The sequence below is a fragment of the Notolabrus celidotus genome, chromosome 19 (assembly GCF_009762535.1).
Source record: "Notolabrus celidotus isolate fNotCel1 chromosome 19, fNotCel1.pri, whole genome shotgun sequence".
In the NCBI taxonomy this organism is placed as follows: Eukaryota; Metazoa; Chordata; class Actinopteri; order Labriformes; family Labridae; genus Notolabrus; species Notolabrus celidotus.
In genome coordinates, this window is record NC_048290.1 from 3,652,170 (window position 1) to 3,664,209 (window position 12,040).

Consider the following 12,040-nt stretch of genomic DNA (forward strand, 5'->3'; position numbering starts at 1 on the left):
TGGGTTCTGACACTTCTAGATAATTAAATACGCCCCGGGTCAAGTTGACCCAGGAACATCATTACTGTTCCTGAGAAACGAACTTAACAGGAGGGTTAAGTGGACGAAACTTCTTGGTTTTAGAAGTGAAACAATGCAGAGAAACTTCAAATCTGCATTCTTTCTAATGGCCAACAGGGGGCGACACTAGTGGTTGCAAAAAAAAGCCAGTAGGCTTGAAAATTAGGGCTACTTTTTGCTTGATTTATGAAACATTTCTCCTATTTTTATGTTCTCAATCACTCATCTTAAGTTTATTTCAATACATAGTTTATTATGGTCCCATTTGGAGTGAAATTAAAGCTAAAGCACTGCTAGTACAGGGTCCCAATCCTGCTGACATGTCTGCCAGGATTGAGACATGTTCAAGGACCCCCCACTGTTCCAAATATGTTCACGTCAGGATGAAAAATCCAGGATGGTGACAGCTGAAATGTCAGATATGAAGCTTCTAAATTGCAGTCAGCAAACTTGTTGACAGAACAGTTGCTTCATGCATTTCTTTATATAGAGGCTCTTTTATAGAAGCCGTATGTGCAGCTCTTTGTCTGTTTGATGACCCTCAAGTAGTCATCCAATGTAGCAAGAAATGAGCTAATATACTGCTGAAGCTCCTCCAGGCAAAGGGGTTTAAAGTCAAAAGATTTGATTGTCTGCGTGCATGAAAAGTTCTATAAAGCATCGATAGTTAACTTCAGGAATCATATTCACATAATTTAATGCAAAATACTGGAGGGAAGGTTCTTGTCAAAGCACAAGGAAAGTATTTGACAAGTGATTTATAAGCAGATATCTGTTCCGTACCAGGAAAGAAGCCGTTTAATTTAATTTGTCCGGAGAAAAAGGGAGGAAATGGAGTGCAGAGGAATGAGTGAGATGGTAACTCCTTTCTGTTTTTGCCCACATTTCATACCACAACTCTGGCCTGCTGCGCTGCGGTCACTCCTCAATATAAACCAGACCCTCCAAATCACGATACTTTATTATTCTGGCCATCCTGCAAATCTGTAACATCCCCTCCGTTCAGAAGTGGAACGTGCGGATTGCCTGTTTTGAATATATATTTTTCTAGCCTTGGGCTGAGATGTTGTGGTGGAAAAAGAAAAGAAGTTAAGAGTATGATGAATGTGTTCTGGCCAGAGGAAAGTGGGTGGTCTGTATCTGTCAGCGCTGCTATTACAGCAGACAGCAGAGTTACAGGCCAATAAGCCGCGCTATCATCACCGTCATCAACAGCAGATCCCCTTACAACAGCTCTCAGCTGTCCACATTACAGCCCTGACAGCCCAAACGTGTACTTACCCAGAGTGCTCGGCACTTGAATGTCTCCTATAAAAAACATGTGGCTGTTTCACTGTATGTTCTTAAAGGGCCGGCGCACAGAAAAGACAAAAACAGTGTCACTTTATGTCACAAGGAGCATTCAGGTCACTGACTTAAAGAAAAGGAGTGGTAACACACCACAGAAATGTAGGTCGTTCTCTACATTTCATTTCCTCCTCAACAGAGACACCAATAAGTGCAACACATCATAACAAGGGCATCCTGAAGGCAACTTGTCATGCTTTCTCCACTTGAGGGCATCTAGAGGTCACATTTTCACCACTTAGGGAGCGTTCATTAGTGCATTTCATCATATTCTTTCCACTGCAGGGAAAGAGCACCCTGCAGGACATTTCATCACCTTTTCTGCACTGAGAGAACACATTAGTCTTTGGAGTCAGACTCAAAGGGCTCCTTATTACTCATCTTCCTCTTGAAGGTACCACAGCAGTGCACAGAGTCATATTTTCTCCAGTAAATTTGCACCCTGTAGGGCAAGTCATCAACGCTTTTTCAAGTGAAAGAACACCAGAAATGTTTTACACCAATCGGTTCAGTGTCTATTCTGGAGGGGTAGTCAAATTATTATCAATTTTAACTTTTTTGCCTTTAATGGATAGGACAGCTGAAGAGAGACAGGAAATGTTGGGAGTAGAGAGTGGGGGAGGACATGCAGGAAATAGTCGAGGCTGGAATCAAACCTGCGACCTCTGGGACGAGAGCTATAGCCTCTGTATGTGGGGCGCGTGTTTAGACTAGATTTGACTTGGCAAGGGAGCTACTTAGAGTTTCCACCCGTCCCGTTTTCCCCAGAATTCTTCTCTTTTTTTCACCAGCTGTCCCTGGAAAATAAAAGTCTTTCCCGGGACACAATTTGTCCCGTTTTTTGGGGGGAAAATGCAAAAACCTCATTTGATTTCCTTTGTTCTGTAATCTAGAAAGGTCCCCCGTGCTTCTGCTGCTATTTAGAATTGTCTCTGTTTTCTTCCCGTCTATGCGTATGTCACACAGGTGTGCACCCTAGTGCTCAAAGCTTGACCGAAGAGAGACAGCAAGCTGAATTGACCGACGTACTCGGTGCTGAGGTCTTCTTTTCACCAACTTTTGGCGTCTCCATTTGAAACGGGAGGAGAGACGACTGACGAGGAAGGAGATGGAGTAAATACATGCAAGCCACTAGTTACAATCCTGACTGGGCGACACTATCAGAGTCTGAATGGGTACGGCCGGCCCTGGGAGACAATTTTTCCGCCACATGAGTTTTGTGTCTGGTGAAAATCTGAAGGGCATTGGAAATCCACTTAAAAACAAAAAAGCATCAAGCTGTGGAATCAAACAAACAAAAACAGGCGGCCGTTGTAACTTTTATGACCAAGAAAGGTTCACCAGAAGAAGACAAGATTGCAGCGGCAGAGCTTACCAGTGTCCTATGTTCGAATTTATGTTCATTTGGTCGGTCTGAAGTGGTAATAGTGGTCGAACCCGCCGCCCCAAACAATTGGTCGAGTGTCCCTTTTCACAAGTCAAAGGTGGCAACCCTTGTTTAGACCGCTTGGCCAACAGCGCCCAGGTCTAATTTATTTTTATTGATTCTGCATAGAAATACCAGATTTTGTTTTTAGAACTACTTCAATTAGTAGTCACTCATGTTTCAGCAGGGATTGTCTGCATCCCAGAAAACAGTCTGTTCGCCATATGCAATCCTGAAACCCATTACTGATCATCTAACAACAAAGTAGCTTTAAATCACTCCCATAAACCGCAAGTCCAGCTGACAATCCCCCACGAAACAGCATCTCTCAGCATCAATCCCGTTCTTGCCTCTAAAGTTGCTCGTCTGATCGTAAACAATGGTAAAGCTCAGAAAGAAGAGTGTCGACTCGAAGTCCTTGGCCGTTGAGTTCCAGGATTGTTCCTCTAATGAGAAAGCACACTAAAGGGCACTACATCACATTTTCTCCACCCCTGGAGAGCACTTCATCGTGTTGGCCCAGGGACATCGAAGGAGGCATTTTTGCAGCATTTTTTTCTACCTCCGCTTGTGGTCTCTGGCACAAAGTACGACGAGAACACATTCTGCTTTTCTGGCAGAAACAAGTAATGAGAAAGTGAATGTAATTATCTCCCAGCATCTTCTCCCTGCTCTTTGTGTTTACCTGTGTTTTCCTGCAGCTATGACTCTCATTCTCTGGAATTTTTATGAGAGATTCACTGGAGCAATATGAGCCTGAGCGCTATAATTACTAAACAGGAGAGCTGCTATCAAAACAGTGTGACGTTTGGATAGTAGCGCTGATTCATGACTGTGAAAACACTAGACACACACACACACACACAATATTGAATAGAGGGCAAATGCAGGCAACACTTTGTTATCAGTGAGATTGGGGAGGAGAATAATGAGGTCAGCTATGAGCCAACTGCACTGTGTTACATTAATGAGGTTTCTGTCTGCAACTGTGGCCAGCTACAAGGACACACACACTAGATCACCCAGCATTATCTGTCCTCTGTCAGTTTGCCCGAGCCAAAGAGGGAGTGTAGCAGAGCGTGGATTAGACTGTACCCCTGCTCTGTTTCCCTCTCCAGCTCATGTTAGACCCCCTGACAGCACAGCATTGATTTATGACTCCTGCAAGCAGACACAGCCAGCAGCAGACATCGCTGCACAGAGTGAGCGTGTGTGTGTTTGTGTGTGTTTTGTACTCACGTGATTGATTATCCTGTCTGTCTTGTCTGTGGCATTTTTGAAATGTAATCTCACTGAACAGCATGAAAGGTGTGAGACCCCAGAGAAAACAACAACCCTCCCTCCTTTCTCAGCCCACGTCTGGTCTTTGCAAGCTCTGTGTTTCCTCGCCTGTGTTATATTAGCATACCTTTGCTTAGGCATGCTAGGAAATTGAATTCCCCCTTCTTCCTGTAAAACTCTCCCTAGGATTAAACCGTCACTGTGTGATTTACTGTAACCTTGCAATAAACAGCGTCATCCCTGCATGCAGCGCTGATTGATGTGCGCAGCAAGCGTTTTGTTGCCACATTGTCACGGCATCATACATTTCAATTTGCTCGCTCCACAATGACAACAGCACTGAATACAGTGGAGGATGGATGCAGAAGACTTTTCAGGGATGAAGTGAGGCAAGAAAAGATGATTAACTGAAGCTGCATGATTTCAGTTTTGCAAACCCCGCCCCTAAAAATGTTCTTTCCCACCATAAGCTCAAAAACTGTAAGAAGGCCCACTGAGCCAAGTGGAGGCAAATGTTAGCTTACTAGCTTAAACCAGGTGAAAGACGCTTGTTAAGTGTCTTTGTTTGGCTAACATTAGCAGCTACTGCTAGTTGCTGTTAGGTTGACCTATGCCAAAGATGTTTTTGTCTTGTATAAGAAGCAATGAAGCACAGATTGAATCCCTGTGTTGCTGTCCAATTGTCTGGTTTTAAGCAAGTTCATAACTACATTACATTTTTAGTTTTCTAAAGTTATATTTTTGGGGCATTTAGGCCTTTAATGAAGGAAATGCAGGGAGCAGAGAGCGGAGGGAGACACGCAGCAAATTGCAGAGGCCGGGGAACCTGCGACCGCTGCAATGAGGACTATAGAACCTATATATGGGGGGCGCTTAGACTGCTAGGCCATACTGTGGTATAGCACCAGCTCCACTCTAAAGTCCTACAACAATGCATTATTTAATTTTACAAGTCCTGATCATATCTGATGAGGTTGCTAACTTCCTGTCTGGGATGTTAAGGATCTTAAGCTTGCATGACATCATCCATATCACTGTCAACATCCTCTTTCAGACCATTTTCCAGGGTTAATTTTTTCTTTTTTAAGTTTTCTTTTTGAGGCTTTTACACCTTTTTATCTCTAGAGGAGAGGACAGTGGGTAGTGTAGGAAACTGGGAGAGAGTGGATGGGGGAATGACATGCAGGAAAGAGGCCACAGGCTGGACTCAAACCCAGGACCGGTGACTCAAACCATTAAGTAAGAGCTGCGGGTCAATTTTAAGAAGTGAGCCAGCAAATAATTTAAACAATACTCTCTCAATCTGGGTCACCAGGTTGCATAAAGGCCATCCTGCTTATTTATAGAGATCTAAAGGTGACGATAACTGTCCTTGTGTCACTGCTGTTACTGTGTGTTACCTAAAGCCGGTTAAATCTAATATATATGCCTCTGAGTCTCCTTTAAACACTCAACCTATAGCTCTAGTAGCTGAACCTACTAGCCCATCCAAAATCTTACTTAAAATTTTCCTTATAAAACCTTGGCAAGTGTTACTAGTGCCTTTTTTTAAGGTACCAGGCCTTTATTTGAATCAGGCTTGTATTAAAGACAGTTGGCTTTATTTCTAATGAGCTCTGTCTGATCAGTATATATGATAATCTCTCAGTGTAATGGCTTGTTTTGACCTGCTCACAGTTACTTTCTAACACTGTTTATGTATCTTGTATCTGTTACAAATTTGCAGCCATTAAGTGGACTCTCTTCCCATTCAAACAAGGCTTTGCTTTAAAACATGGAATAACATTTATGGTGAATTTAATGAGTCGCCACCTTGTGGAACTTGTACGCTACTACAAAATACAGTTTGGCATAAAACAAGGGTTTTAGAAAATGGAATGATTGAGGAAAATGTGATCTACTTCTGCCTTCTTTCCATTATTTTCAGCCTCTAACAGAAGGTGATATTAGCCTTGCCTTGCCTGTTAGACATCACTGCACAACAGAAGATAATCATGGTTGAACTTGTTGATTAGAGTTTACTGTGGGGAGTTTGTGGACAAGATTAATTTAGCCTGACCCTTTGTCCTGACATTGCAACGTCACAAAAGGTCAAGCCTCTCTGCACTAATGCAAACAACTTCCCTGTACAATAAGAGGATCTTCTTTGTTCCCTGTGAGCGTAGCCTTTAGCTCATTGTTCTGTGAATAGGTTTAGGTAACCTGACTACAGTGTTGGCTTTAATTCATATCATGCTTCTGCACTGTTTAACTTTGCCGTTACATGACTGCCATGTTTGTGTTATCGTTACCAATTGCAATGATAGCTTAAAGGACCGAGTCTGTCATAATAAATCGAAATTACCCTTTAAAGCTTCTGTGCTGACGCAATCTTCACAGCAACAGCTCTGGCACCGCTCCTCATTTATCTCTCTGTGTTATGCCTCTGTGCAGCTGATGATAAATGAGCACAGCAGATCCTGAGAGAGCTCGCAGAGGAAAGAATAATGGGTATTTAAGCACACTTGTAAATTACCAACACATTTGTCTTAGACTGTCCCCTCAGGGATGTCTGACAGCACAGCACACAAAGTATATAAAGCTCACATACATCTGTTCCACATCGCCTTATTGGATCTGCTGACATCACTTAAATACAAACTGTCACGCCATGTGCCATAATTCATACTTTGACAAAGCGCATAAAGCTGTCTTTGCACCTGCATTTATGTGTGTGAGTGTGTGTATATCATGGAGCCTGTCTCAGCAGGTGTGTGCCGGGTCATGCAGAGTGCACGCTGATGTTTATCTCTAAGTACCGCAGACAGGCATGCTGGACCGCCTGGTGGGAAAGTGGGATTACAGCTATCTGTTCCTCTGCGGCCTGCTGAGCGCCAAGCCTGTGATTTTACAGTAACATGTTTCCATCAGCTGCACTCACGCTGTTTGCAGCTTTGTAATGCGGTAGTCGATTGTCTCTACATACCTCACTCAGATACTGTCCTGAAGGAACAGTTTGAGGTACTTGACCTCAGTATTTACTTCATACGTCTACTCAGAGGAAAATTTAACACGTTTGACATCCCTACATGAATTTAACAGCTTTAGATACTTTACTTTAAGATGTTTGAACAGAAAACACGCTTAAAAATAAGATTTGTTCATATAAACAACATTAAAGTCACAGTGAGGAGTTTTCATGTTGTGTTGATCCTGGCGACCCCCTTTCCCTGAATGAAGACTACATTTCCCATGAGCACCATCACCCACTGTCATATAACCCTTTTCGACCGAGGCAGTTTCAGGACCGGTTCGGAGCCAGCACTCAATTGAGAACTGTTTTTTCGTGTTTCGACTGCGAGTGAACCGGCTCCCAGACGGGAAAATCCGTTCCAGAGCAGCTCCAACTCTTTGCTGGTCTAGAACCGCAAACCACTTACGTCAGGGGTGGCATTGTCGTGATCAGAAACACAAACCAAACGTGTTTCCGCCATTGTCCTGCAGTGAAAAAATAAAAAAGACTAATAGATTCCAAGGCAAAGCAGTGGGCGGCCTAGGAGACAAGCTGCCGTTGTCTGCCATTGTTGTTGTGAGGGAAAGTTTGCGCTAGCACTGCTGGGAAAAGCGGTCACGCAAATCTGACATCATTACATGCCTCTTCCACAGGCTCGAGCGGGCGGAAAAACAAACTGGTGCCGTGTTGGTTCGTGAGTTCAACCAGCTGAGAACCAGCGCCAGCACCAGCCCAGAAATACAACCCGGTTCGAGTTGGTCAAAAGAGGTAACTAAGATGTGACTACAAACAGAAACAGAAAACTCATCTTTTTAATACTTTTCTTTCTTTAAGACAACTTTTTGCAAGATGTGTTGATTTGCTGGAACTTAAAGGTGACATATCATGCAAAATTGACTTTTTAATGGTTCTCTACCTGAAATATGTGTTCCTGTCTACAAACCCCCCAAGAATGAAAAAAATCCATTCTGCCCCTGTTCTGATTTCTACACATTTCTGTAAATGTGTGTGAAACCAGACGTTTCAGACTTCCGTGTTTTTGTTACGTAACAACAATATCCGGTCTGTCACGGAGTCAGAGCTCGGAGCTTGTTCAGCCCATAGACTGTATAAAATAATACTGAATCCCCTCCTCCGTTTTTCATTACCTGCACAAATGTGTGCTAACAAGGAGCTTAGGAGGGAGGCATGCTAGTTGTAGGCTGTCTTAATAAACACAAAGGTCGGTTTTACTCCCCACGTCTGCAGATTTGAAGATCTAGTGGATGATTTTTATTTGTCATGGAAAAGTGCTAGCGCTAATTAGCATAGCCACATAGCTATATGTTCATAGCTGTAGCTGTAGCTGTAGCTGTGTACCAAGACACACGTCTACATACTGACAAATAAAACAACAAGAAACACTAAATCTGTGACCAATCCTTCAGAAAAGGTCCCGCTGCCTTTCTGGCAGAGGTCGGTTTTACTCCCCACGTCTGCAGATTTGAAGATCTAGTGGATGATTTTTATTTATCATGGATAAGTGCTAGCGCTAGTTAGCATAGCCACATAGCTACATGTTCGTAGCTGTGTACCAAGACACACGTCTACATACTGATAAATAAAACAACAAGAAACACTAAATCTGTGACCAATCGTTCAGAAAGGTCCTGCTACAGGCGCCTCTCCGTCAGGATCAGATTCAGAGGGTTGAAGTAACGTGATCTCTGAGCAGCCGTGTATATTCAGCCAACATGTAAACATTAGATCAACGTGCTGGAGAGCCGAGGCACATCCACTTCCGGAGGGGGCGTGGTCAGAGGGAAAACAGAGTGTTCTGATGAGGAATGAAGAAGAGGACTTTTCAGGCAGACCAAAATCTGATTTCAAAGTGTTTTTTTGAGCATAAACTTTAAAGACATGTTTTGGGGACCTCTTAGACCAATATATATTGATGAAAAAAGCGTGATATGTCACCTTTAACAACGCCCAAACTCTGATTTATTATCGTTAGCTTACAAAAGGTGACCAGATAGACCGGTTTAATGTTACCCGTCACAGCCCTGGTGTCATGATGTGAGGTTTGGTGTCCCAATAAATGTCTTAATAACGTAAAAATACACACGGTTTAACTCTTTAGTCCTCAAAGAGCACTGAAGAATTCACACGCCGGCGTAAACTGCCATGTCTCGTCAGTTATGTGAAGTTTGCACCATTTACTTCATTCTCGTCTGTCATGTTTGTCATGTCCGCTTTTATTTTGTAGTCCTATCAGCAACTTCACTTCCTGTCCTGGCGTTTTCTGGCCGTTGTGATTGTTGTTCCCTGCCCCTCATTGTTTCCACCTGTGCCCCATTACCTCCTGTATAAAAGCCTGCATCTTCCCCGTCCTGTGCTAGATCGTCATGTCTCGTCTGTCGTGCATGTCCCTTCAATTTATGTCTCCGGAGCCACGTACCACGTTTGTTTATTTTGTTTTTCACCAGGTACAGTTTGAGTTTTCCTTTTGTTACTTTGTTGAAGTTTTCCAGCCTTCATGCTGTGATTTTTTTTAGTGCTTTGTTTTATTCCTTACTCAAATTGCAACCTTTAAAAGTCATGCATTTGGATCTTTTTCGCCAATCCTTGTCAGTAAACATTAAATCCTGTTCAGAGACATTTAGCTTTTTTAGCTAGCAAAGCCCTGGTTGTAGAGTTCCTCTGTCTGAACATATGCATGTTTGATAATCTTGCTCCAGTACCAGCCATGTAGACAAAACATGTCAAAAGAAAGTTATCTAAAGAAAGAAAGAAACTCCTCCAGCTTGATAACTTACTTTCCCAGCACACATAAAAGGTATTGTTCTGCCAACAGGGGGCGCCAAAGTCGACACACTGACAGTTCCTCACTGGAGCTTTAAGTTGTGTAGCTGCAGCATTCCTCCTGAGGTAAAGGATCTGATTCCTCTCTGCTCCTCTATTGTTTGACAAACTTAAAAACCATCTGGTTAGCGTCAGCATAAAAAGAGACGGCGATGATGAAATGTTTGGCATGTTCTCTGCAGTATTTTTCAATATTTAGTGACAGCACAGATACTGAGGATAGTGAGAATGATCTTTATTATTATTAATCACAGATTGAAAGTATAAATCAGATCAAACTTACGCCTCGCTGAACTTGATGACTTTGCTTTGACTTTCCGCTGGACTTCATCCTGCTGAGCTCGGAGCTGTTTTTCAGCCTCCTGCCAAACTTCAGATCAACGACCCACACAGCTTTTGTGTTTTCTGCAGCCGCAACCTGCTGAACGGCCTCCAGGAAGAGCCGGAGCGCTGCGATTCATCATCCTCATTCATAAACAGTCATTAATGTTTACAGCAGGTGTCGTGACATGTTTACGACAGCATTATGTCTGCTTTACGAGACCACTGTCAAGTCAGCTTTTTTACGAGCGCGGCGCTCGGGAGGGGACCGCTGGCAGCGCTTCCTCGAGGTCCTGGGATGTTTAATCAGATACTCCAACAGCCTCACAAATAAAAAGGAGGGAACGGCGTTTGGCGAGGACGTCGCTCTGTTTGACGGGGGCAGCCATCAAACCTTCTCATTAAACCCTCCGCATCCCGGCCTCCCTGTTCTTCAGGGCTTTTATAGGAAAATCACTACTCTCAATTTGCTCGTGGTTGTAAAAGTTGTGTTCCAGGTAGTGGTTGTGGGTTCTGGTTGGGGGTTAAACACCACCACAGAATAACCCCCCCGCCATTTCCCCAACGCCGTTCTGCTTTATGGCGTGCTGTAAAGCTGTTGGCGGGCTGACAGCGGCGGTATCTTTTTATTTGACTGCTAATTTAAGGAAGAAGATTAGGGCTGTGAATTTCATTGATGGCGCTGGTTTTTCCGACGTATTGATGGTGACATAAAGTTTGGTTAGAGGCGTGTGAAGCTGATATAGAGGCTGTTCTTTGCTGTTCAATGCGCTGGATGTGTTGTTCCTTTAAAATATCACTTTCACTGAGGCTGATGTCATTGAAATGTGTTTCTCTACGAGCTGTAGTAAATTATTCATAGTTTGAACAACATTAATAACAGAGAATTTGGCTCCCTTTGACTTTGACGAGTCAGTCTTTTCTGGCCATCACATCTGTCATCTGTGTTTGTTTACATCCCAGGAGCAGAGCGTTGTACCATCATGGCAGGAGCTCTGGCTAGTAGCAGGTGGCAGCTAAGTCAACATTTCACCAGCATTTCAATCCTAAAACAATTATGATATCAATAACTTATTCAACTAACTATTAATTAAAAAGGACTAGCAGAAAGGACAGATGCAAGATTTCTGAGGATATGAGAGACAGGGAATGTGGGGAGTAGTGAGCGGGGGAAGACATGCAGGAAATGGTCGACCATCCGGGAATCAAACCGGCGACCCCTACGACGAGGACTGTAGCCTCTGTATGTGGGGCGCTTAGTCCACTAGGCCACCAGACAATTGAGAGAGCTCCCTGATTTCTCCACCTGAGCTCAAAAGGAGTCACAAAACTTGAGAAATACCTGAGAATCATTTCAGATTTTGACGAGATCTCCTTTTGAACTGAAAGGGAGGCTAAGCTGAGACTTTTTGCAACTTTTTTTTCTGAAGGCAAGAATGAGAAACAGGAGACATAAGCTATAGTCTCATTTTGCTTTCAAACAGATCTCATTGTTGTCTAGGAGACATGAATGAGACACTTTTGAGACCTCCTCTCTAAATTTCTTTTCCTATGGGATTGTCTCATGCCTTTTGGTTTTGTCCTTCACTGACTGATTTGTGGTCCAAGGTATTTGACTGGTACTCTAAGACCTATAAAAGACTCTTTCAGCCAGAACCTGGACTTGTAATCTTTGGCTGTTCACAGTCCACTAAGGATCTCTCCTCCTCTGTGCGACGATCACTAACACTGGGGATGATAGTTGCAAAGAGACTTATTTTGAAGCAATGGAA

At 43.3% G+C, this 12,040-nt stretch overlaps 1 protein-coding gene across 2 annotated transcripts in view; it reads left to right on the forward strand.

Moving 5' to 3' along the window:
- LOC117831114 (GRAM domain-containing protein 2B) overlaps positions 1–12,040 on the forward strand; it is a 173,983-nt gene that overhangs the window by 21,126 nt on the left and 140,817 nt on the right. The window contains exon 3 of one of the 2 annotated variants that reach the window (XM_034709634.1): positions 7,760–7,874. The exons of the other annotated variant lie outside the window; for it this stretch is intronic. The gene's annotated coding sequence lies outside the window, so the exon portion shown is untranslated. The remainder of the gene's footprint in view (positions 1–7,759; positions 7,875–12,040) is intronic. 2 annotated transcript variants of the gene reach the window in all.